The 25,832-nt window shown below is 35.7% G+C and overlaps 1 protein-coding gene across 4 annotated transcripts in view; it reads right to left on the minus strand.

Moving 5' to 3' along the window:
* LOC103732335 (sodium channel protein type 2 subunit alpha) overlaps positions 1-22,675 on the minus strand; it is a 157,384-nt gene extending 134,709 nt beyond the window's left edge. For 3 of the 4 annotated variants that reach the window (XM_008830901.2, XM_008830900.1, XM_008830903.1), the window contains exon 1: positions 22,448-22,675. The gene's annotated coding sequence lies outside the window, so the exon portion shown is untranslated. The remainder of the gene's footprint in view (positions 1-22,447) is intronic. The other variant, XM_029562409.1, reaches the window with a different exon arrangement.
* Between the last annotated feature and the right edge of the window lie 3,157 nt (positions 22,676-25,832).

Genomic DNA, 25,832 nt, shown 5'->3' on the forward strand with positions numbered 1-25,832 from the left:
AGGGGGAATTAAAAGACTGTGGTTATTAAATCCCATAAGACCATTCCAAGAGGAAAAAAAGAAAAAAGAAAAATCAGGACTAAATGTAGAAACTACAAATAAGGTTACCGGGGGGAACTAAATATACCAACCAGTTATAATAAATTGTGAATTGTTTGATTCACATTAACTAGCAAAAAGTACCGAATTAGATCATAATGAAAAAGATGAGCAGATGTTGTTTACTTAAAAGGAGCATAGAACAAATTGCCAAAATTAAAAATAAAATGTGGGAAAAATGTATCAGGCAAATACAAACAAAAATGTAGGTTTTTGCAAAGTTATTCGAGACAAAATAAGTATCATGGCACAAATAAGTTCCATGTATAGATAAGGTAATTTTATGTTATACAGGTAAATTTTTGAATAAAAGTATTCATAAATACATTAAATTAATATTGGGGCACTGTACAAGATTTCGAGAAATACTATACAATTGTAGAATATATAAATTCTTTTCCTCCCAGTTTTTGAGGGATAAATTTTGCTAGCTAAATAAGGTCATTGGGGAGGTGATTAAATCATTTGTACTAGACAATGAATAAATGTTTTTTTTTACTTTTACAAAAACTTTATTGAGAATTTCATACATCCATGTAAGATGTTTTGACCAAATCCATGCCTACTCCCTCTGCTCCAACATTCTCCCCTCGAAGAGGTAGCCCTAAAACCTTTTAAGGATTAGATACAGCGCCTAAATACTTTTGACATTTTTGGCATTGGAACACGGTATGTTGCTAACAGGCCCACGGACATTTTGTCTTTTAGCTAAGAAACGGGCTACATTTCTTTGGGGTCTTTTTACCCTAACTGCCTAGCCAATTCCTACCTCCTATTCTTATCACACCATACTCTGAAGGGGTTACCCCAATTGTCTATAGGAAATAGGGACTTAGGCTGTTCTGGCTTCTTCCATGCTGAACAGGGACTCAGGGTGAGGCAATTGGAGTACCTCTTCTATGGGTCTATCTGAAAGACTCCCAAATTGCATAACTCTTGTCTCTAAGGGGAAAAGAAAGTCCTTGAATCATGAATAGGAGATGTGAAGGAGAAGTAAAGGCAAGAGTAATTAGCTTTTTATAATTTATCAAATAAATCAACTACAATACAACAAAACAATCAATTAAAAAATAATGATCTCTCTCTTTTATTTCTGTTTTTGAGATGGGGTTTATGTATTCCAGGCTGACCATAAACTTACTTGATGGAGAATGACCTTAAACTTCTAATCTTACTGTCCTCATTACTAGGATTACAAGCGTGCCCCACCATGCCTAATATATGCAGTGCTGGGGATAGCCCAGGGCTTCCTGTATGCTAGGAAAGCACTCTACCAACCAATCTACATTTCCAGCTCGTGAAGAAGCTCTTTAAAATAGAAACTTTTGGCACTTAACCCATGAGCTTTGACCTCAATATAAGACATCTGAAGTTTCAATTATGAATTGGAATCTAGAACCTAAATTTGCTTTTTTTTTTTTAAAAAAAAAATCTTTTCCCAAAGAAAATCTCAGAATTACAGTTCAGGCATAATCTTTTAGGATTTAGTCATGATAAGTTTTTTTTTAATATTTTATTTATTATTTTTATTTCATGTGTATGAGTGTATTGCCTGCATGTATGTGAGTGCATACCATGCCGTGCAATGCCACGGAGGTCAGAAGAGGCTGTCAGATCCCCTGGAAATGGAGTTAAGGACAGTTTGTAGTCACCATGTGGGTGCTGGGAATCGAACCCAGGTCCTCTACAAGAGCAGTTAGTGCTCTTAACCACTGAGCCATCTCTCCAGCCTGAGTTTTTTTTTTTTTAATAATTTCACTGACTTCATATGACTCTTTAATTTCTCATTAAAGCAAAAATTCATTAACCATTTGCTTCAGAACCAAAAACCAAAACACATGAGGTGAGGAACAAAAAGCTTAGGAGCAAACAAGTCAATAGCTTAGTCTACAGAAAACTGAGAAAGGTATCTTAAGCCCTTATCATTTGAAACTTCCATTAAAATGTAATAATCTGCCAACTTGGCTTAAAAGTAAAACAAAGACAAATAGGCCATTAGAAAATGGGAAAAGCAATTATAAGAAAATACAATGGTAAAACTTGCTTTGAAAAGCTATGTTAAAACTCTCCCAAATTTTCTATGAAATGAACCTCTCTATGTAATGAATATTGCTAAAATTTTTCAAGAAATGGAAAATATGGAGCAGGCAAGCCACAAGGAGACTATTTGAAAAATATGCAAAAATATTTTAAAATAGCAATATGTTTTATAGGTAAATTATTGAAATTTTGTAGGAGACAATGAAATGAGAAACAATTCTTTTCATGGTTTTAAAATGACTTAAAGCATAAAATCATTAAAAGTTACTCAAAATATCTTCAAAAGAAATATAAAATTGCTGATAAAATGTTATCAAAAGGACACTCTCAAACTTAAACTGACTCCTAATGACTTACTGTTATACCATAAATTAATGCATCTTTCATTACTCACCTGAGAAGTCTGCTTATGCAGCAGATGGTGGTTAACCAAGAAACCCACACTGGCCAATGTGCAGAGAATAAGAGGCTTCAGAGTGCTTATCCCTGAATAGGACAGCTATTTCAAACCTCTAGCTCCCAAGGCTCAGAGACAATTGCAGAAGAGGGGCTAGAAGATTGTAAAAGTCAGACGTGATGAATGACCACAAGGAAACAATTTTCCAGACAGTTGGGAAATTATTTAAATGAACTCACAACAATGGTGACAGCATGCACAAGACCCACATGACCTTAAGGCAGACATAATCCCAGCATAGAAGTGGGGAGTAGAGAAGAGGCCCCAACCCTGGTTGAAGAACGACTGGCAACTGATAGCTGCTAGGACAAGGAGAGTCAATTTTCTTTTAAGGTTTCATGCTGAACCAGGCTCCAGTGGATGGGTGACACCAAAGCGCACTTGGGGATCCAAATTTAATTCAATCAGCCTTAATATATATAACAGGGTATACAAAACCAGGCAGAAGTGTATTAAGGGGAGGGTGCAGATAGGGAAGGCAGTCTAAATATGATCAACATATGTTGTACGAAATTTTAAAATTTTCAAGAAAAATTAAAAAATCTACAACCAATTTTTATTGAATATAGATATAAATATTTAAATAGAATAAGATTACATTTATCATGTGTTTTATAAAATGCTGTGCCAAAATAAAGTCAAAACAGCAACACATAATGATATGAGAACTGGATTAATGAAATACGTTAGTTCAATGAGACTAAAGTGATTATGAACTATATCCAGATTCTCAAAAGTATTTAAAAAAATCACATCTACCTGTGAATTTGACTTCTCTCAATAGAGGAACTACATAGTAAAGTCTGAAATCAAATGTCCCTCAATACACTGTATCATTAAGGACACTGACAGATAAGGACAAAGCACGACAAAGATGTCTGTGAAAGGAAATAACTGGGAATTTTCACTGTTAATATTTTTAGACAAATTGATCAAAGTAATTAAAAGAAGATATTGATGAAAATAATTAGAGGAAATATTGTTTAGATGTGACTTGTGAAAAAAGAGTAGAAAAGTAACCATGCTCACTGTTTTCAGACAGATCATATATCTAGAAAAAGTGAAGAGAATAAGCTAAGAAATGGTAAAATTGATATAAAATATTTGTAATGTGAGTATTACATATGTGAAGTCTTCTGTTTGAATACAGTCAATCACCTGCACTTTGAATATATAGTGGAGTAAGAACATATAGGTGAAATCTGAGACTTAACTTCTGTAAGAGACTATTTATCAAATGCTTTAGGATATGTTGGTTGTATGGTGCATGGTACAAATATATATGTTTGTGATTCTTAAATGAAAACAGCTGTGAAACTATGGATAAAAGTGAGCATGGCTGTGTTACAATGAAACTGTACTTATGGACATTAAGCTTCAAATTTAATATAATTTTTACAGATCAGTGATTCCCATTTTAATAAACCCTATTGCTGAAGACAGAACATAGTTCAGACACAGGACTTGCAGCAATTGAGCTGGAACTGACCTAAAAGCCTCCTCCCTGAAGACTACCTCTCATAGTGTCCGAAGATACTATGCAAGCAGCTAAGGGAGAAAACCAATCAATGATCCTACCCAGCTGTAAAGTCTATGAAGCACAATGACCAGCCCAGTAAGCTAGTTCTATTGGTGCAGTAGTAGCACTTTTAACTTGAGGGTAATCAACAACTGTCTAATTGGACATAAAGCTGGCTAAATGGGCGTGAAATCATGTGTGGTGCTGTAAACATAGCTAAGTACACATTGCTGGAGAGGTCATAGACCCTAGAGAAAAACCAACTCACTTCCCTAAACCAATGTAATTTCTTACTGTATTCTGAGTATGTATCCCTTATATTTGCAGAGAAATGTCCATCTCACCATCCATCAAAGAAGCTTCTTTTTATAATAGATGCAGACTATTACAAAGTTTCACAACCTGTCAAATGCAGAGAATAAGTGTCTGTGATGTGTCCAGCTCTAAGTGACATATCGACAATGCAAGCTCTATACCCAAGGCTCAGAGAACATCATGGAAGAGGGGTCAGAAAGAATGTAAGAGCCAGAGGGACGAGATATCTGCTGCCAGTTAATACAATTTGGACATGATAGGGAAGCTGCACGAATGAAATCTCCACAGTATGGTAGTCTAACATGATCTGCATATGACAAAAGCATCACATGCCAAGGTGGATGGGGGGGTAATATCACGGGGTTCCACCTCAAGATGAAGAGCTATAGGCAATGATGGATGCTGGGGGTGGGGAGGGATCAGTTTTCTCCAGGGACTAGCTTCCTGAGAAGGTTATATAATTCCAAATGGGCAGCCCTAAGCACAAGTATGCAGGAGCATCACTAAATGGACTCAATGGATTATATTTGAAAATATAACTCTTACATAAATGTATGTATGTAGATGTAACAATAATCAAAAAAGAGGACAAGAAATAGAGAAGGAGTAGGGACATGGGAAGAGTTGATGGGGGATTGAGGAGGGGTGGAAATAATGCAAAGATAATACTCATGTATGAAATTTGCAAAAATTAAAAAATTTAAAATTTTAAAAGCATAAGTGACCCTTAGTAAAAGATAAAAATAAAAATAAAATAAAAAGATAGAGACTGTAAAAGACCATAGTTTTCTAGTCTCTGTTGTAGGCTTTACAAGGCCTACAGTGATGATCATGTCAGTTTTCTCATGCTAGTGTAGAACAAGGCCACAAAGAATGTCATAAACTTCACATAAGAGCACTTACTACCATATGTGTACCCAGAAGAGAAGTTAGTGTACATTAGAAAGATCAAGAAGAAAATATGACAGCTTTCATAAAGCAGGGAAAGCCTCTGCTCTTCTTTCTGTAGATGGAACAACAATACATTTTATCATTTTTATTGCACCTGTCTGTGAAACTCAGCAAGGAATGACTAGTTTTCAAAGAATCAGTCAACCTTTAGACCTTAATTGCATGACTTCTTAAAATTAAAAAAAAACATTTAAAGGACAACATGGAGGCTGGAGAGATTGCTCAGTGGTTAAGAGCACTGGCTGCCCTTGCAGAAGACAGAACTTTTGGTTCTAAGCACCTATGTTATGACTCACAGCTACCTGTAACTCCAGTCTCAGGGGATATGACACACTCTTCTGGCCTATTCAGGCATTACACACACATGGTATATATACATACATGCAGGTAAAACACTCATACACATAAAATAAAAATAGATCTGAAAAAAATTAAGAAAGAACAATGTGAACTTTCACAGAGATAACATGTGAGTAGAGTATATTATTGACTTTAACCAATCTGTGGGGATTTAAGCAGTATATATATTTTCATTTTCAATTCAAGTCATATCTTTTGGTCAATGAAAATAGTCACAAAGGGCAGGTAGATTTTTTTCAATCAATTCTATGATATAATTGTGCTATTAAATATTTACTTTGTATGTAAAGTAAAATGCAATCTTGTCATTTCCATTTTTTCTTAAGAATCAAGATTCTTAACAACATCCTGCAGTGATGTGAGAATTCAGAATTTGGACAAAAGCCGCTTCAAAATTCAGTTATTTCTTCTTTTTGTGTTTAGCTTTAGAACCTATAAGCTAAATGTTCCTGACTTCCTTTTAACTATTTTTTATCCCTTTTGCCCTTTACTTAGGTTATATTTCAGAATTTATATAGACACCAAAGCATAGTTATTTCTTCTTTAGCTTTTCTCGAATTAATTTTTTGTTAGCTACCAAATACTGAGCATCATTATATTTTCACGCACACATATCACTGCATTTTGCTCCTTTTCACTCTCTCATTACCCTCCCCAACCCTCCTCTAATCTCACTGATTACCTTCCTCCCCTATACTCTCCCCTGCCTTCATGTTAAATTTACACACAAAAACACAGGCACAAGTGCACATGGTTAAATGTAGATTTTCATGAGTGAAAATGCAATGTTTTGTCTTTCCTCCAACTACCGTGTCTTTCCATTTCCTTCAAATGCCTTTCTTCCCCCACTCAGTTTTCCACTCTCGTGTGTGTGTGTGTGTGTGTGTGTGTGTGTGTGTATGTCTGTGTCTATCTCACCAAATATTATAATCTCTTGTTCTATCCATTTTCCAGTAGATGATATAGGTTCACTCATTTTTACCTATCTTCTTTATCCATTCATCTGTTGATGATATCTAGGCTCATTCCACATCTTGGATATTGTGGCTAGTGCTGCATGTTTGCTGTGCAAGTGTCCTTGTGGCATGCTGACTTAGACCCTCAGATACACACCCAGGAGGAGTATAGCTGGGCCACATGGTAATTCTATCATAGGGGTTGTTTGAGTTTATGTTTAGAAGCATGTTAACTCATTTGTTACCAAATCTAAACTCGTCCGAAGTTTAACTTGGTGAAGTTTATTTTGTCTAAGACAGCTTTTATCTGCATGACTATCAAGTTGTTTAACTTCTGTGTTCTTCAGTATCCTCTGATTCTAAATGTTGTCACAATAATGCATATCTTGCAGGATCACAGTGAGGATTAAACATTTCAGTTCTGCCTATATTGTAATTAATGTTTCATAAATATTAGTTTTTTGATCAATATAATTACTGGCAAAAAAAAATATATGACAGGGGCTGGAGCAATGTCTCAGTGGTTAAGAATACTTGCTGTTTTTTCAGAGACCCAGATTTGATTTCCGGCTCCTACATGGAGGCTAACAACCTCCATAACGACAATTCCAGGAAGTCCGACACCCTCTTCTGGCTTTTGAAGGCATTGCATGCATGTGGTGCACTTCTATACATGCAGGCAAAACACTCATACACATAAAATAAAAATAAAATATATGACATATTTATATGAACATGAATATATTCAAGCAAAAATTTAATTGAAGAGATTAAAACAACGCCAACAATAAAGATTCTTAACAAAAGTGTGCTAGAGCAAAAAGAAATGAGCAAAACACTGTGTACCCCAAGTGAAAAATGAGAGGGAGAAATAATTGGTGGAATATGTAATGAGTAAGGGTCATTTGGAAGAAATATGGCCCCTATGTTTGGTCATGATAATAAGGAGAAAAGGAGCAGGAGGAGGAATTCCCTTATCCCATCCTGGAATGAAAACTCTCCAATGCAAAGTAAGAGAAATTTTTACTAGTCATTCAGAGGACCAGACACATCAACATATGGGGAATCCTGCTGGTCATACTGTCTTTAAAAGCCTAAACATAAAATATACCATGCCCACACCACTGACATTCCATTGGTTCCTACCACCTGTGTTTTTCAACACTTCAAACACTTGTCCTTATCTTCCAGCCATGCCTGCTTGGCCAGTACATTGTTTCTGTTTGTTTCATTTGGCTTTGCTTACAGCTGTCATAAATCTTTTTTACTCCTTGATGTGAAGAACACTGAGAACTGAAACATCATTTTCCAAGATTTTCTTTTTAAAAAAATTTAGTAAGAAATTAAAGCAATCAGAAGAGAGTGTCCAGGAATTACCACTGTATCCATCAACAAAGCCAGCTTCGATTATTCTATAACAAGTGACCAATTATTCTCTTTTCTAGCTAATCATTTTCTTGTCTAGTAACTCTGATATCAGTTACAGAAATTCTTCCCCTTTCTTATATATCAATAATTGCTATTTCCTTCCCCCCACCCCCAGATCAGTTTCTTTAGCATATGAAAATGCTATAACTTTTTCCACCACAAAAACTAATAGCATGGAGCTATGGTACATGCTTGTAATTCCAGCACTTGGAGGCAAAGGCCAAGGACTGATATAAGTGTAAGGTTACAGCAGTATATGTAGTGAGTTTTGGGTAGCCACAAGGCAACCAGAGATACACAGTAAGACCTTGTATTAATTAAAAAATTTTTTTGAATTTCTCAGACTGTGATTTTTATTTATATAAGTTCAATTAAGCGTTTTACATTTTCTGTAGGACACAGGTGAAGGCACACTGAGGCTGTAGAAGCGTAATAGAAAAATGATGCAAACCCTCGTGGTGCTTGGGGATGGGAAAGGTCTAATGTCAAGGCCTGGGTGCCCAGGACCACGTGTGGAGTCAAGACTTGAACTACTGCCATGCACAACCCGAAACCTCAGTAGAGAAAATTATGGGGAATATAGCCACTTAGAGAATGTTCAGGAAGTCCTCCATCCTCCAATCTTCTCCACCATCAATTCACCACTGGAGGAATGCAGAACCCTGGCTCACAGGAGGGGACTACAGCTCCAGCTCACAGTAGGGGAACACAGCTCCAGCTCACAGTAGGGGAACACAGCTCCAGTGCACACTAGAGGATCACAACTCCAGGTCCACAGGAGGGGACCACCACTCCAGGTTTATGAGAGGGGACCACAGCTCTAGTTCATGGTAGAGAATCATCACTCCAGGTTTACAGGAGGACCACAACTGGACCACAACTCCTGCTTATGAGAGGAGACCACAGCTCCTGGTTCACAGGAGTTCCCTCTATTTTCAAGAAATATTTTCAATGAAACTAAAACAACATACACTAAAATATGACAAAAATAAATCACTCACATTATTATGGAATGCTTTGAGTTATAAAATGTATTTTATTCACTTCTTAAATCATATTTTATTTCTTTTGCAATTCTTTATTGTTTTTAGTAATGAGAAGAATTCTTTGATAGAATCAACTGATGTCCAAAAGTATAAAGCCCAGAATCTCAAAGAACGTGAAGAAAATCATTGTTATTTATTGACTAAATAAGGTGTGGTATAAATTCTGCAATTAGAGGTTTGAAATTCTTGGCAAAATACAGTCTTTGCAATGAAAAGATCAGAAAAGTACTGTGATCTATATTTTATTCCCCTATAGACGTTAGGCCTTTCATTGCAATTTTGAAGCTAGATAATAGTGATAGAGGAGAGGTAGGCCGCATATACGCATGATGTGTGTATGCGTATGAGTCTGTTACTGAGTATAAAATTACTATGAAGTAGAAAAGTGCCACATGGGAGAGTCCCTCAAATTATAATTATTAAAGTTTCCTCTGAAAATTTTATATATAATACATCTGTATCAGTTTATACATCAACAGGTAATTTACTGAGATGAAAATAAAATTAAAGGGCAATTAAAGAAGATCTATGAAAATAAATCACTGTGAGTGATTTCAATAAAGAATTGAATCAAGATACATTTGTTTATATAAACAAGAAATTCCAAAGAGTATTTTTATTGAAGCTTCTAATAATTGAGCTCAGCAGATACACTGATCATGTCCCATGGAAGGAAGCTATGATAATTAATCTTGCCATATTTAAATTTTTTTGACTTATTCATTTTTATTTTACATGAATGTATAAGTGCTTTGCCTGCACATACATATGTGCTTGCAATACTTGTTCTGGATCAGTTTGGGCACATAGTGATACTTAATCTCCAAAAATAAATAGAGTATTACTGGCTTTTTCTCAGAGAAAGTTGGGTATTATGTACAGCTTTGAGCAGAGGTATAACTATGCTTCTATCTGAATTTTCAAAGACTATGTAAGGAATTAATAGAATAATTTAATTCAATAAAGAAACCAGGTTGCAGAGGAGTCAGAGTCACATGCTGTTCTCCAAGGGAAGGAAGTGTGTCAAAGGAGAGGTAGCAATGCACTTTGACCAGTATTGTTGGGTGGCCAAATAAAAGGAAAAACTGAGGATGAGTCACAGGATTTGGCAATGTGATGATCATTAGATTGCTATCAAGAGAAGAATGTATATGAACATAAGGACAATAACACAATAATACTTCCATGCTGAAAGAGTAAGGACTAAAATAATGCTGGAGAGAAAGAATGGGGAGGCAAAAAGAGATTACAGAAGTGAGAAGTAATCAAATCTCATGAACAGATGCACAGACACATGGTGATCTGGATGGAAGCAGCAGAGATAGTTGACGGAAAGGAGCAAGTGGGAGGTCAGACTGTGGGTGAGGACTGGGAGGGAGGTGCAGGGCCTGGTGGAAGTCTGCAGGGAAGTGTCATCTGATTTCTTCAGTTGTCTTCAAGGAGAGATGACGTTGTCAGAAGAGAGTGAGGGTGAGGGGGAAAGCAATGGTGGCTTGGGGAATCTCACATTGTGCTGTGGGATCTAGGTTCAAGAAACTGGGAGAATGAGTCATCCAGGGAACTGTGGTATGTGTAAAGGTCACTCTCAAGACCCATTTGTGCAGCTGCAGGGCTGCAGACCTGGAGAAACAGTGGATTGGGCATAATCAGGATGGTGCCACACACTTGTCACTCCAGTACTCAGGAGGCCGAGGTAGAAGGATCACCTTGATTTCAAAGCCAACCTCAGCTAAACAGTGAGCTTGAGGGTAGCATGGGCTACATATCAAGATTCTGCCTCAAAAGACAAAGTGATTATTTTGATTGACCATGGAATTGAGTATATTTAATGAATTTAAATAAGAGAGGTGAGGGGAAATCAAAATGTGGCAAAAATCAATGAGTGGGCATCCTGGTTGGATTTAAAGACTGTGAATTGGGGTTCTTGATGAAATAAGCTCCAGACAGTTGGGCCACACTACATGAAGTACAGATTGTGTCTTCCGAAAATGCTTATTTCCCATATCCTTATTGCTTTGTGTATTAGTAAACTGTATAACCTTTATTAGTATAGTAAGTTAAAAATTACTACTTCCCAGTAATATTATGAAAGTATCAATGGAATAATTTACATTATATGTTAAGCTGTGTTATGAATTTGGTATCCAAGTACAAACAAAATAGGTGAGAGGTGAGACAATGAATTTGAATCAAATGCCTGTTAAAGACTCAAACCAGATATTAAATTAGATGTTAAAAACTAACATATAATGTTTTCTTTTTTTCCTTTGTTTTTTGGTTGCCGTTTTTGTTGTTGTTGTTGTTTGTTTGTTTGTTTGAGACAGGTTTTCCCTGTAGTCCCAGCTGCCTTAGAACTCACTATGTAGACTAAATTGGCCTCAATCTCACAGAGGTTCATCTGCCTCTGCCTCTTCAGTGCTGGGATTAAAAGTAAGCAACACTATACCAGTACTCTTTCTTAATTTTTAATGTCTTCTTTAAGAAGATAGAAAATTGGTTCTCTGGCATATAGCATTTTATAATTGATAATTAGAAGTTCCAAAATAATTTTTGGGAGGCAATACAGCTTCCATCCTTTAAGGAAGATATATGCTAGTTTTTAATATCTAATTCTGAACTTTAAATGGGCATTGAATGATTCCACATCAATGTATATTTAGTTTAGTTTTATTCAACTTCCTGGTTTATAATATAATTTAATTCCCAATAGATGGTCTCATGGTTGAAGACTTCTTTAGTTCAAATATCACCTTGTCAGTGACACCTTATTTATTCATAGCTAACTGATCATTCACCAACCTTGTCTTTCTGTTGTTGTTTTTCACAGCATTTATTGATCTTTCAAATGATAATTTTAGTATCAGGATAGACTCACAATGTCAAAAAAGCAGAAATATGGAGAAATGAAATAAAACTCTTAAATACAATATCATGTATTTAAAAATTAATAAGGTATTTCCAAGTAATAGGGAATTGCAATATAAATGGACTTTGATATAAATATACAATATCTTTGCCTAGGAGCTTAACTTTCCCAAATGGAATGAAAACTTGCTAACAGTGGAGAATGGCCCAGTTCTTTCTATGCATCTCAGATTTCTAAGGCTGTGCCTGGCAAAGAGTAAGCAATTCACTAGAAACAGAGCTATGGGACATCTTTTTACTAAAGAGCAGTGAGGAGAATCATTAAGCTGGAGGCCACGTGGACAGTTCTAGATAAAATATGTAGGTTTCCCAATGTAAAATGCATTTAAATGGTGCTTGGAAAGAAATTAAATCTGCCTACTGCCTTCATTGATGGAGATCTTTTATCAATATGCAGGAACCAAATGAAAGACATTCACTGAGCAAAATCTGAATGATTTGGTGAAAATAATAATGAAGTTGCCTGATACTGTGGCCTAAAGCTTACTACAAATAAAAATGACCCCAAATTATGGAAATATATGACAAAATAAATAAATAGGAGAGAAATTTTCTGTGCATAAGAATCCCAAGTAATTTATGCAGATACTCCATCATGATGTATGCGAGCAGCTCTTCTGTTTGTGAACGTGGGCTATGTTTAATGGTGTCGTCTGAAGAGGACAGTGCAGGAAGGGAAAGAAAAGATCAGCTTGACAGGGTGGAAGACAGAGAAGCCTTCATTAGCAAAGTGGGCAGAGTCATTGTCAAGATTGAAAAAATGATTTTGATAGCTCATATTGTCGGTATGAATAGCACTTCCTCTCCTGTGGTTTTTTTTTTTTTTCTCTCAAAATCCCTAGCACCAGTCTAATCATGAGCAAAATACCAAACTAATTCCAGTGGAGGGGAATCTTAACAAAATGTAAGTGCATTCCTTAATCTTATTAATGCTACTCAACAAATATTTGAAACCTTTCCATGTTCTTTTTAATAAAATTTATGTTTGCCTTCTGTCCAAGAAAATACCTTACAACTGCTGTAATGCTGAATGTAGAAATTGGACTGTTGGCTATTTGAACTGTAATCAAAGTGATTAAACTGTCAAGTAAGTTGTATTTCAAATCCATTGAGCTACACAAACCCACGTTAGCCTTCACGAAGAAAAATACACCAAGAGGTTCATGGTATCATTGTTTAAAGTAGTAAAAACAAATATCTATCACTATGGAAAGTGTGTGTTGTGATGCATTCAAATGAAAAGTTATATTCTTTGAAGCAATTCAGGCACAGCTTCTGCACCCAAATGATGGATTCTCAAAATCATCGCGTTGGAGGTAAGAAGTAATGTAGAGAAAGATCCTTATGCTATCACTTATATCAAAGTTGTAAAAACACATGGAGCAGTACTTCATATCATATGCTAGGATAAGATGTGTGGAGCATAATTAAAAAACATAAAGACCACACATTAAATTCAAGGAACTGTTACCAGAGAAGAGAGTCATAATGAACAGAGCTAGTCCTGGAGGACAAAGTGAACCTCCACTGTGCAGTAATTTACTTTTTGTAAGAATCTAAGCACCTATGACAAAATAAGCTGTGACTGGTTTTCAAGAGCAATAAATGAACAGGCCTATAAAGTAAATGTGAGAAGATATTTTAAAAATCATATCTAGTCCCACCTTGTTGTGTGAAGCGCTAGACCTCTTGTGTAAGGCAACAAGGCAAGCATCCAGTTATTTCTCAGTAACATGCTTCAGAGTCACCCCATTTGGGCTACATAGGCCTCCTTACAGATGCGGCCCATCCACAGCTGGTCTTTGAGCATTCTCCCTAGCCTGACCTGCAAACCTTGTTACAGAGTCCTGTCTCCTGCCACTGGCTGTGTTTATCAAATCCCAAGTAACACCTTCTATCTCATATATTTGTTAATATCAATAAATAACAAATGGTCAAAAATTTTTCTCTGGCTTCTGAAAGGAAAAGTTTCATATATGTGTTTTTTTTTTAACTTTTGTTTTCCTTCCAAGGAAACAGAATTTTCATCAGTACTGGAATTTTCTCTGGTATTTTTTTTTTCAAATACCAAATTCCTAGCATTGCCTCAATTACTTCCTTCTAGAAAACATTTGGTGGTGTTGAATTTTTAATTCTACATACCATTGCTTTGACTTTGAGAACTCCATAAATACTTTCTGTGTGATAGCCACATACCCAACTAAAATTTTTATATTTTTACACCTATGTCTAATTTATTTAACTAATTTGTTGCCTTTTAAATGATAATTTATATTTTAGTTCATAAATTTCCTATTTGGTTTCTTTTTGGACATTTGCCTATTTTCATTTCACAGTGTTCTGTTTTGACATGCCGTTTTCTTCCTTAATTTGTGATTTTTCAACCTTAATTTATAGTTATTTTAGGTTGTTTTATTATTTATAGCTTCTGAGATGTTTGTTCTATACAATTTTTGTTATGCCCACTGAATATACTTTGTGGTAGTTATTTCACATGCAATTTGTAATATTTGTTTTGTTTATCTTGAGTGTTTCTTTTTTATTTTGAGATTTATGGCTTGGGCAAATAACCTTCTACATTTTTCCAATTGCTTCTGATAAGTATTCCAAAATATCATTGCTCCGATACTTATTCCTATATTGATTTAGGCATCAAGAGATCTATTTGCACAAAACGGTACATATTAAAACTCTAAACCTACACAATACAATCCTAGAGTTTTAATTCTTTAACATTTTCCCTTAAAATATAAAACAAAGATACAAAACAAAGATACAGCCAGGCATGGTGGCACACACCTTTAATTCCAGCACTCTGGAGGCAGAGGCAGGTGGAGCTCTGTGAATTCAAGTCCAGCCTGGCTACATAGTGAGTTCCAGGCCAGCTGGGCTACAGGGAGACCCTGTCTCAAAAAGACAAAAAATAAACAGACAAAAAACACAAAAGATAGGGTTCATTCTTGTTTTAGTGAAACTACAACTTTTAACTCCTAAGTCTACTTAAGGGTTCCCAGTTTTAACTCCAAGTGTCAGTGCTTCATCCTTGTATTTCCGCAAACCTTAAAGCTAAAGGCCCAAGGCATTTGAACCTTTATATGTGATACACTTGTTTCTGCTGCCCATATCTCTGGGTCAGAGTTCATGTTTGCCAACCAAGTTTTCAACTGTCTCCTTATTTCTGAATATGGAGGCTTCCATAGACAGTTATAGCTTAACTGTATTTAAAAACCAATAATTTGTATTGTATAATTATCGATAAAAGAATTTCCTGTTCATTTAGTTTACCAAGTTGTCTTACCTAAAAATTCTGATAGGTTCTGTGCATCTTATTTCTTTTATTTTAGTGCACTTATTTCTTTTTACAGTTTCTGAGTAAAAATTACTGGAGCTATAGGAAGCTTTTGGCCAGAGGCCATAGGAGTGGTTCCAGAAGCCATAATTATAGAACCTTCCCTCAAGGCCTGTGGACTATTATACCAAGCATGGAATAGTTTCTTATGATCTGCTTGTCCTGTGTCCAGATTGGTAATAAAAGTATATGATTTACTAACAATTGTTCTGCTCAGAACTGACTTGTGAAATCAGTCTCAAAATCCACAGAATCATACCACTCCTGGTAACATCATTCAAGACTCAACAAGAATCACTGGAGATTTGTATTGCTGCATCTGTCGTGGCCAGTGGTTAGGATCACATGTATAAATGTTCTTTATCTAACTGATAAGCATTTCACATTTGAGCTTTGGGACACGTAAGTATCAAAAATCATAAATAATTGATCTGGGTAGGCTGATTAAGTATAAGACATGGTGGAAACCTCTTCTGATTTTCTTCTCTTAATCTTTAGAAATAGAGTAAGTGCATATCCCAGTTTGCCATGAATAGTCTTTATTGACACTTGTTATTCTTGAGAATTTATTAACAAATCTCATCCCGAGTTATATGATACAGTTTCTGACACTGTCTATAAAACAAGGCTTCTTGACTTCCAAGAAAGCTGACAGAGGAGATAACACATTAGGTCTTACCTAGTAGATCTCAGCTGCTTAGAAATTGCTGGACTTTCCCAATCACTTAGTCCACAGGAGACATAGAAAAAAAAGAAGCATCCCAACTAGTAACATAGTAACCACATCACCAACTTTCTCCTTGACAGGCTGGCTTTATACCTTGGATATTTCATTTTGGACACCATTTATTCAGAGAAGGGAAGTAATGTCAGTCTTCTCTCAGAACAATGTTATGAAGAGGTCTCTCCTTTTTCATGACACTCTGACCAACCCCTCATACATACTTAATAAGAATTTCATCATTCAGCCACCATTCTTCTATATGTAGTACCCAACCCAAGATGTAGTGGAGTATAATCACACAATCGCTTGTTCACGAATACCACCAAGACAAAACACACAATGCCATCCAATTCTAGATAGCAACAAAAGACTTAATAATTCAAAGCTATGATAATAATTGAAACAATTAAAATACTTCTTGTAGACGATTGTTCCCTAAGGCCTTTTTATTCCAGTATAAGTTTGTCCTTTAGCAAGTTTAAACATCATACTAAAATGACTTTCTTGTTTGTTTGTTTGTTGTTTGTTTGTTTGAGACAGTATCTCCCTGTAGCTCCAGCTGGCCTGGAACTTGCTATGTAGACCAGGCTAGCCTTGATCTCTCTGCCTGTCTCTGCCTCCTGAGTGCTTGGATTAAAGGCATGCATCACAATTCACAATGCCTGGCCTAGAATGACTTTTTTTTAACCTCAAAATATTCTAACACATTCTGACAGATAAAACAGACTAAATATGCTTCCCTCTTAAGCACTCTTCAATTTTTGGAAATTAACAAAATACCATGCATGATAGAAAACTGGCTTTATTAGTGATTAGTAATTATATCAGCTTCATAATATAGGTCTTGCTAGAAATTATTAATGAAATATTATTGAGCTATTTTATAGCTTCAAACCTTAAATTCTACCTCCACCTCTGATTTAACCCTTTGTATTCACTACCAACTCTCTTTGTAATTACTACTGTAAATACAAATTTGATCAAGGGGAGATGACATTGCTTTGTGACTGTAATAGAGAAATGATAGCCCATTTATTTTGCAATTTTAATAGATTTGATCTAATGATCTTGGTTCAACTGATATTTTTCTACATAAAAACAATATTTTAGTAGGCCTTACTCTAGTCACAATGATATTCATTATTTTCTCTGTATATAAAATGTTAATAACTTAGAACCAATAAAATGTACAACTGCATTTTAATTATTAAATACCTGTTATTTTTCATTGGCATTATGAGTGATTTTCATTTTTATTTATTTTTTAAAATTAAATTAAATTTATTTTTTGTCTTTTTGAGACAGGGTCTCTCTGTAGGCCCAGCTGACCTGGAACTCACTATGTAGACCAGGCTGGCCTTGAACTCACAGATCTGCTTGTCTCTGCCTCCTGAATGCTGGGATTAAAGGCTTGTACCACCATGTCTGGCCCGTGATTTTCATTTTTTTAATCCTAAGCAAGACCTTTGGCCAAGATCAGCAAATTGTTTTGCCATAAATTGTATTTTCATTACATTAAAAACTTGGAAAATATAATATAATCTTATATTCTAGACATAACAGACATGAGAAGTAGCTGTTGGAAAATTCTATATCTACAGCATTTTAAAATGCAAGGTCTGTATTTGGGTCACTTGTAGCTTTTACAAAATTGCTTTTATTTTGAAATAAATTCATCTGTAACCATTGCTGGTGTTTAAAGCACAGTAAATAAAATTTATTAATAATTTATGACACAAAGCAATGGCATCAGGAAAAGAAGCAGGCTTTTTCTCCAGTTAGCAAAACATGAACATAGTCTCTAGTTGGTCTAGAAGGCCCCGGGACCTTTGTAATGGAAGAATTTCAATAGAAATTTTGGACTGCCTTAATGTGGAGCTTCAAGTAAGCATGCTTTGAGCAGAAAGCTGAAGACTATTATTCTGAGACTTGCTATGTGTTTCTAAGGCCTGTTTTAAAGTTATACATTTATAAAATTGATGTTTTCAAAGATCAATAACAGTTAAACCAAATAAGTAGTCCTTTTGGAAGTGCTCCTAGTTGTGAGACGATGGATTAGGTGTGATGCAGAATTAACATTCCCCTCAGAGCCCCCAATGCCAGGCACTGTACCTCTGTACAACAGAGGTTAGTGGAATGAAATTTGAGTTAGCCTTTCCATTTCAAACAGCAAGCTGTCTCATCCATGCATCAAACTGCCCATAATGTTCTTCTAAAATGACAGGCATATCAAAATTCTGAAAATTATGGGATTGTAAGTCTGTTCTTATCTGTAAAACTTAAATTTATTAATAACAAAATTGTTTAAACCACACATACAATCTGAATTCCTTATTTTATGAACCAGGTATTGGAGCTAAAGATACTCTGACTTACAAGACTTAGAAGTTGAATGAGGTGGTTATGAGGCTATCCAGGTAGCCCTCAGGGAAGGAAGGCAAGAGGGAAGCAGAGGACACTTGGGTGTTGTGGAACATCTACCTGTACTTTGATACTCAGGGTCAAACCCGAGGGAAGAAAAGCCATCAGTGTTCACATGCTCCCTACTTGCCATCTTCTACCCTCTTCACTCTGACCGCTCAGACTCACCACTCGGCAGAAGACACTGACCTCTGAAATCCAATGTCATATCTCTATCTGACCAAGTCTAAACTGAACAAAGTTTTTCTGATCTGAGAAAGCAGCGCCAATGTGAAGGATGGACTTCTTCACCAACATCTTTGAGGTATCACATTGCCCTTCCATGACATGTGACATCAAAGAGACTAGCAGCTCTCTGGAAGAGCACATGGGATTCTGTTCTTGTCAGCAGAAAGAACTAAGATGCTAAGATAGGACTTCATAACAGAGATTACTAGTAAATGAAATATGCAAATTTCCCAACTTCCTTTTCTTTCTACCTACATCCTGATCAAAGTAGCAATGAAATGAGAGTTAAAGAAGGAACTTGAATAATTACTTCAGAAGCTAGTTAGCTAGTCTTAATCAAACTAGTTCTGTGTAATAGATGAATTGATTTAACCTAATGAAAGGTTTAAGTGGCACCTGTTTTAAGAGTAACAGAAACTGAAATATGAATAAGGGTAACTTGAAGCTGTATTGTTAACCTCGAATTCAAGGATTAATGTGATTAACTGCTCTGCAGGAAAATGTTTTGCTACTGAGGATTAATGATTTCTTCCAGGAAGTCCATATGCCACAAATAGTCTTTTCTGAGGAAACAGTGGATTTAAAGAGAAGGTGCATTCTCTGTTACAGACAAGGATTTAACTTCCAAGAACGAGCTGCACAGAGTGAGATATACCAGCATTTTTCTGTATTATCATCCACCTCTTCAGGTCTCATATCTTAAATAGGCATAGAACCTGTCTTGCCCTGTCTCTTCTAGGCCTATGATAGTTGTCCCTTCCTTCCTACTCCTCTCCACTTTCTTGTGGATTTTAAGTTTCTCAGATCCTAACTGAAACAATATTTCTCTTCAGTATCTTCCTACACAAGTTGGAGAACATCATTTCTTAACTGTGACTGATAAGCTTTATTTAAATAGACCTCCCAATAGATTCATTTCTCAATTTGTCTTCAGTCAGAGCCCCAGGTCTCTCTCAATTTACTAAATCTCTTAAAGTCCATACAAGACTTACTAATAAGAGCCAAGTCCATCAGGTCTACCCTATTCCGTTGATAATTAGTTCCTTTATGGGTTTTTCCACTGTTGCTGAATCTTGTTTTAAAATTCAGTTTACCTGTCACATTGCTATTCTTCCAACCACCCCCTTTATGTTCTATAATTAACTAGCATCCTTTCTAGGTTTCCTGTACTCTCTAAGCCTGAAGATTATGTCCCGTTGATTTTCATTTATGCAAGACCTAACCAATACCTATAGCTTCATGCAGAGTCTTAAAGTTCAGTCTTAGCATCTAATCTAATATCTAAACATAAGTTTTCGCTCTTTGGGATAGTATGTGTGAGACTATATTGAATACTTAACACTGTAAACCAAATTTGTCATCCTTAGCTTTTGTGGCCCCAAAGGAAATAGCAACAAAACAAAGTAAGATAAGCAAACAAAATGCTGCAGTCAGATTAGAATACTGATCACTCTCCATAGCTTTGTTTGCTTCTATTTGCTTACCTCACCTCTACACCTAAAACGGACACATTTCTGTTCTTACTAATTTAATTTCAACACACTCTTAAAGATCTGATTTCTTTCTTAAATCTCCCTTGCATCTATTTTCATGAGCTGTGAGGCCCCCAAGGTCATACATTCTAATCCCAACATGTTACACATTGGCTGACACAAGACAGAATGGCATATTCCGCCCCCACTTACTTTCTCACTTCATGCCCCACTTTGATATTTACAGTATTTGGAACAATGATAGTTCCTATGCATGTCTATTTTCATGTTACTCTTTAAGGTAAACTTTGTAATTACTTTTAATCTCTTCCATTAAGAGTTCTTGATAGAGATATAGTACTTCACAGATATTTAAGAAAAATAAGGAAAGGCAGGGTTTACGACAGTGGTCTTCTAAGTATAGATAGATTAGTTTATGTACAGTCTACTCTATTGAATAGAAGAAGTAGAACAGTAAGCTCATCTGTGGCTATCCATGTCATTTACAAGCATGAAGTAGACAGCACACCTAAATAAAAATGAAAAGACAACATCAAGCAGCAGTCTCAATGATTGATCAATTCAATTGTTTTCTTGGATGTTTTGGCAAGAACCTTGTAAAAATCTAGCTCTGTATATGATCATCCATTGAGCAACTGTAAACTGAAACTGTTTTATAAAATTTACCATGTCACCCCCTCCTCCCGACACACAGAGTCAATATCAGCATACCTGGCATATGCCACTTGGATATGTTCACAGTGGAGGTAAGTGCTGTAGAACACAATGAACCCTGCCAATCAGGCCTGCTCTTACCTGATTTTAATTTGCCTTGAACTCTAGATGTAATAATCCACTCAACCTCTCATCCACTGCTGCTTTTCTCTAAATGAGAAGATGAATATATGCTAAAAAAAAATCTGTGATTTTTCAAAGTCGTCCTATATATTGTTCTGTGTGGACCTGAAAACTCATTATAGATACTATATGGTGAAATAGCAGACTATTTCTCTCAATATTCCTAAGCACTCCAGAAAATCATTCTCCATAGCTTTCACAACCTCTGACATAGCACAACTATCTCTTTATAGGATAACGATGACTGAGATAGAAACATCCTGAATGCACCCCCCACTGCCTGTCACCTCCCTCCCTCTCTCTCACTGTCTCTCTCTCTCTCACCTCTTTCCAAAAGAGGAAGTGAAGCAGTTATCAATGTTATGAAAAATATTTTATGTATTAAAAATTCATTAAAACTGATTTAAATGTTAACCAATGGTTTTTTAAATGGGATGTTTCTACATTTCTTCTGATTATTCTGATAATCACAAAAAGGAAATTTAAAAAAGAAATCATGAGAAACAAGAGAAAGAAAGAAGGCTGTTGCATGCCATTTCCACCTCCTGAGTCATCCCACTCTTTAGCAAAGCTAATATCACATGACCTAAAATCATCTAAAACATGAACACTCTCTACAATATGAACTATTCTAAATGCCCACTGTCCTATTATCACAAACAAGGAAAACCCATTTTCTCAGCAATTAATTTGTTCACTATTCTCATACTGGGGGGAGGGGGAGGTTCAATGGTATCAGTCAAAGTCTATTAAACACATTATATCAATCTTCATTCATGAGAGGCAAGTGACTTATATATCATTCTAAAAGGTTAAAACAAAAGCATAAAGAATCCCCAATGTCATAGCAGGAGGAGTTGTTCAAAAGGCCTAGGGCTCAGAATGCTGGCGTGCCTCTGAGGTTGGTATCTGGAGGCTCAGCCGTGGGCTTTGGCTGAGCTACTGCCATGTTAATCTGCTTCATTACATCTCTACAATTTGTTCAACGCATTAAGCAGCAGCATTTCCCTTGTGAGAGGAAGGCTCATCCCTTACTCTAAAAGCTTTAGTTTTAAAAGGTAAATAAATACAGCCTTAGGTATGAAAGTCTAGGAAGCCAAAGAAACATTAAAATACAATATGGTACAGCCAGATCATTTTAGCCTAGGATGATTTTCAAATGTAGAACAGCCAGAATTAGAACATTTGAACCTTTTATGTCTGAATACCAGATTACAGAGCACATTTTATTTTAAATGCCACCATTTGACATAGATAATGATTCACCCATAGGACAAAAATAGAATCATGCTTGCTTACCTGAAATAAAGGGAACTGTAATCATAGCACAGAATCCATGTGTGTGTTGAATATAGCAGTCTTGAAAGCAGGTCTTTAGAATTCAGCCTAGAGCAGAAAGTAAAACCTCACATGTCCACTATCATCACTAAAGAAGGAAAAACAAGAAAGGCGATGACTGCATCCCCTCTGCTTCCGCCTTAGCTTTCCGTTCTGACACTCACTCGGTGGTACCCACTGTCTGTTAGAAAACAGCATGCTAAATTAAAATAAATAAATAAATAAATATAAGGCAGCCTCTTGCGTGACAGCTCCATCTCCTGGTCAGAAGTGGAATCTTTGTAATTGAAGGTCTTTGGCAATGCAGCATTTAACACATTTGATAAAATGATTTGTAGTCTGTAATTCCAGTGTTTTTGAAATCAACTATCTCAATTAGCTACAAATTAAACATTTTAAAGGCATTATAGTATGAATTTTGAAAGTTTGCAATTCTGTTTTGGAGTTTAAGTTGATTTTTATTATGTTTAAATGTATGTAAGTTTTTATAGTATTACTAAAACTACGATTATAAAATAAATGTAGTTATTAAACTTGTCATTCCTGGGCTTCTCTTTGTGGAGAAATGTATTTTCTTACTATATATGTTCTGTGCTGTGTTGGTATTATTATTGCTGAAGGAAAGTGCTCTTACACAGAACAATGCAATGACTAACAAACTTAATCTTTAATCAACTCAAGTTGCATGAACCATTTCAAGCTGTGCATTCAATATGAATGAAATCTTGTAATTGTGCTGTACTGTAGTGTGAAGTTGGGTCTCATTAGAGATACAGGGGCAAAATTAACTTTTCCCATTTATTAAATAATAACATTTATAAAACTAAAGTTTTACTGTGTGTATGATTTGTTCAATATGTATTTGTTTAATTATTTAATTTTCTACAGTCAGTTATGAAAGCCCTGCATCATTTAAAACATTTGAAATAAAAAGGTAGGCGCCTTCTTCTGTCCTTCCACAATAGCACTTTTATTGGGAAGGAACAAGCACTACAGTTTTCTTGGTATTCTAAGTTACCAATTCCCTCCAAGCTAATGTCATCTGTCCATGGTGCTGAAACCCAATAAGAGGCTCTCTCTCGCTCAAGGTGTTCTAGATTTTATACTAGCCTGACATAAAATCTTTGTAAAACGGAACATAAATTTTAGTTTTAAAAGTTTTAAATCAGGGATTTGAGAAATGACTTAGCCATTAAGATTGTGTTCTGTTCTTGCAGAAGACCCAAGTTTAATTCTAAGCACCCACATGAGGCAGCTTACAATTGCTGGTAATTCCAGTTCTAGGGGATTCCAACACCCTCTTCTGGACTCTGAAGGCACTTTTACCCATACTCAGACATACACATATACATATGATTGAAAAATTCAAATAAAGATTAAAAAGTTCCAAATTAGCCACAATAAGTTATGTTACCTAATATACACATAGTTGTATCATATTTTTATTCACAAAAGAAGCATGAAATGTCGATCAGAATGCATAGTGCTGATTACTTTAATCAGAATGACTTCAGATTTCATTATCTACATGCTGAAGTTCTGTTACATAGATTGTGCCAGCATTATATTGTGCTCCTGTCAAATAGATGAAGAAACCAAAGCCTTCAATAACTTACCCAGAATTAATAAACAAGTGGGAAGAATAAACCTGGTCCTTATATTTTACCCTAACTTCTTTTCAGTGTTGGGGGTTGAACTAGACCTCACTTTAATAAAGTGCTCCACTGCTGAACCACATGCCTAGTTCTTACCGTATTTTTAGATTTTCAGGATTATATAGATATATTTGTATGGTTTTAATACACTGTTGGCCGAGTGTGGTGGTGCATGCCTTTAGTCCCAGCACTTGGAAGGCAGAGACAGGAAGATCTCTGTGAGTTCGAGGCCAGCCTATCTACATAATGAGTTCCAGGCCAACTGAGGCTACAGGGAGACCCTGTCTCAAAAAGACCAAAAAATAAAAATAAATATATAAATAAAATATATTGTTAAAATTGAGCAATTAAAGTGGCTTGTTACTCAAAACATTTTAATGTCTATCTATACTCAACATGTTCATTTCTCAGTTTCTCTGCATTAGCATAAGTCACTCTTATAAATTCTTGGGGCACATCAGTTAAGATTTTTTCCCCAGTTTTTCCCAAATCACCCTAATGACACAGAATCTTGTATTATTAAACACTGAGCTGCCTCAAGCATGAAATAGCATTAAAGTATTTTAATTGATGTTCAAACTCATGAGAAATTTACAACAACTTGTAGAATATTTAAATGCTTTTCTTAACAGTATTTTTTTTTGTCTTTGTGAGACAAAGTCTCACTGTAGCTCCAGCTGGCCAGGAACTCACAATGGAAACCAGGCTGGCCTTGATATCACAGAGATTTGCCTGCCTCTGCCTCCTGAGTACTGAAATTAAAGGTGAACACTATGATATCCAGCATTTCCCAACATTTTTGAAAGTAAATTTAACTCATTAGGAGTACATACTTAAACTATCCTGGAAACATATGTATCTTTAGCCATGACACCATACAATGTTCCAGCTAGATAGCCATGGTTTTACGTAGCACAATGGCTGGAATAATTCTTTTAAACTGGGAGTTGTTCACATACTCCATAAGACATTACAGTGGCTACTTATGTCCTCCACATTAATGCCAAATTCTTACAGTATTGTGCACAGCCCTTGACCCTTTCTGAGGTTTACCTTGCCCTCCATTTTTTGTTCCATCTATTCTGCTTTCTTCAGAGTTACTCAAGCATGGCACACATGTGTTCTCAAGAAGTGGCCACCTTTTCATTTCTTTTCCTAGAATGCTCTTGCTTGGGCTCCTGCCCTGTGCTTCCTTCTCTGGTCAGAGCTGCCCCTCTGTGGTGCTGGTTCTAACACCCAACATTACACCATACTCTCTGTACCTTTTTCTTCTTAGTGCTTAGCTGAGATACTGTAGATGCTGTTGCTGAATTGACTCTTCCAAAGAAAATGAAAATTCCATGAAGGTATTTTGATAACTTCTATAAGCCTAGTTTTTCAAAACGCGCTTGAAGCATAAATTCTGCCCAAATAACAAATAAATGAAGATCCTAGAAAAAGAATGTGTGCATGATTTTTATGATTTCTTCAAGTGAATGCTATTATTTTTGTGTTGGAATTCCTATGCTCTCACTAATGTTTGTGATAAAGTGTGAAATCAATGAAGTAAATACTAAGTTCTTTCACCAAATTATCTAAATTATATCATATGTATGCAGAAAGTTGGACACACAGTGAGTATTTGTTAAATATATTGGCTTAATAATGTCTGTCTTGAAATTAGAGCACTACATTCTTGGTTTTTTAAGAAC

This window comes from Nannospalax galili, unplaced genomic scaffold (assembly GCF_000622305.1).
Source record: "Nannospalax galili isolate Female #2095 unplaced genomic scaffold, S.galili_v1.0 scaffold514, whole genome shotgun sequence".
Lineage (NCBI taxonomy): Eukaryota > Metazoa > Chordata > Mammalia > Rodentia > Spalacidae > Nannospalax > Nannospalax galili.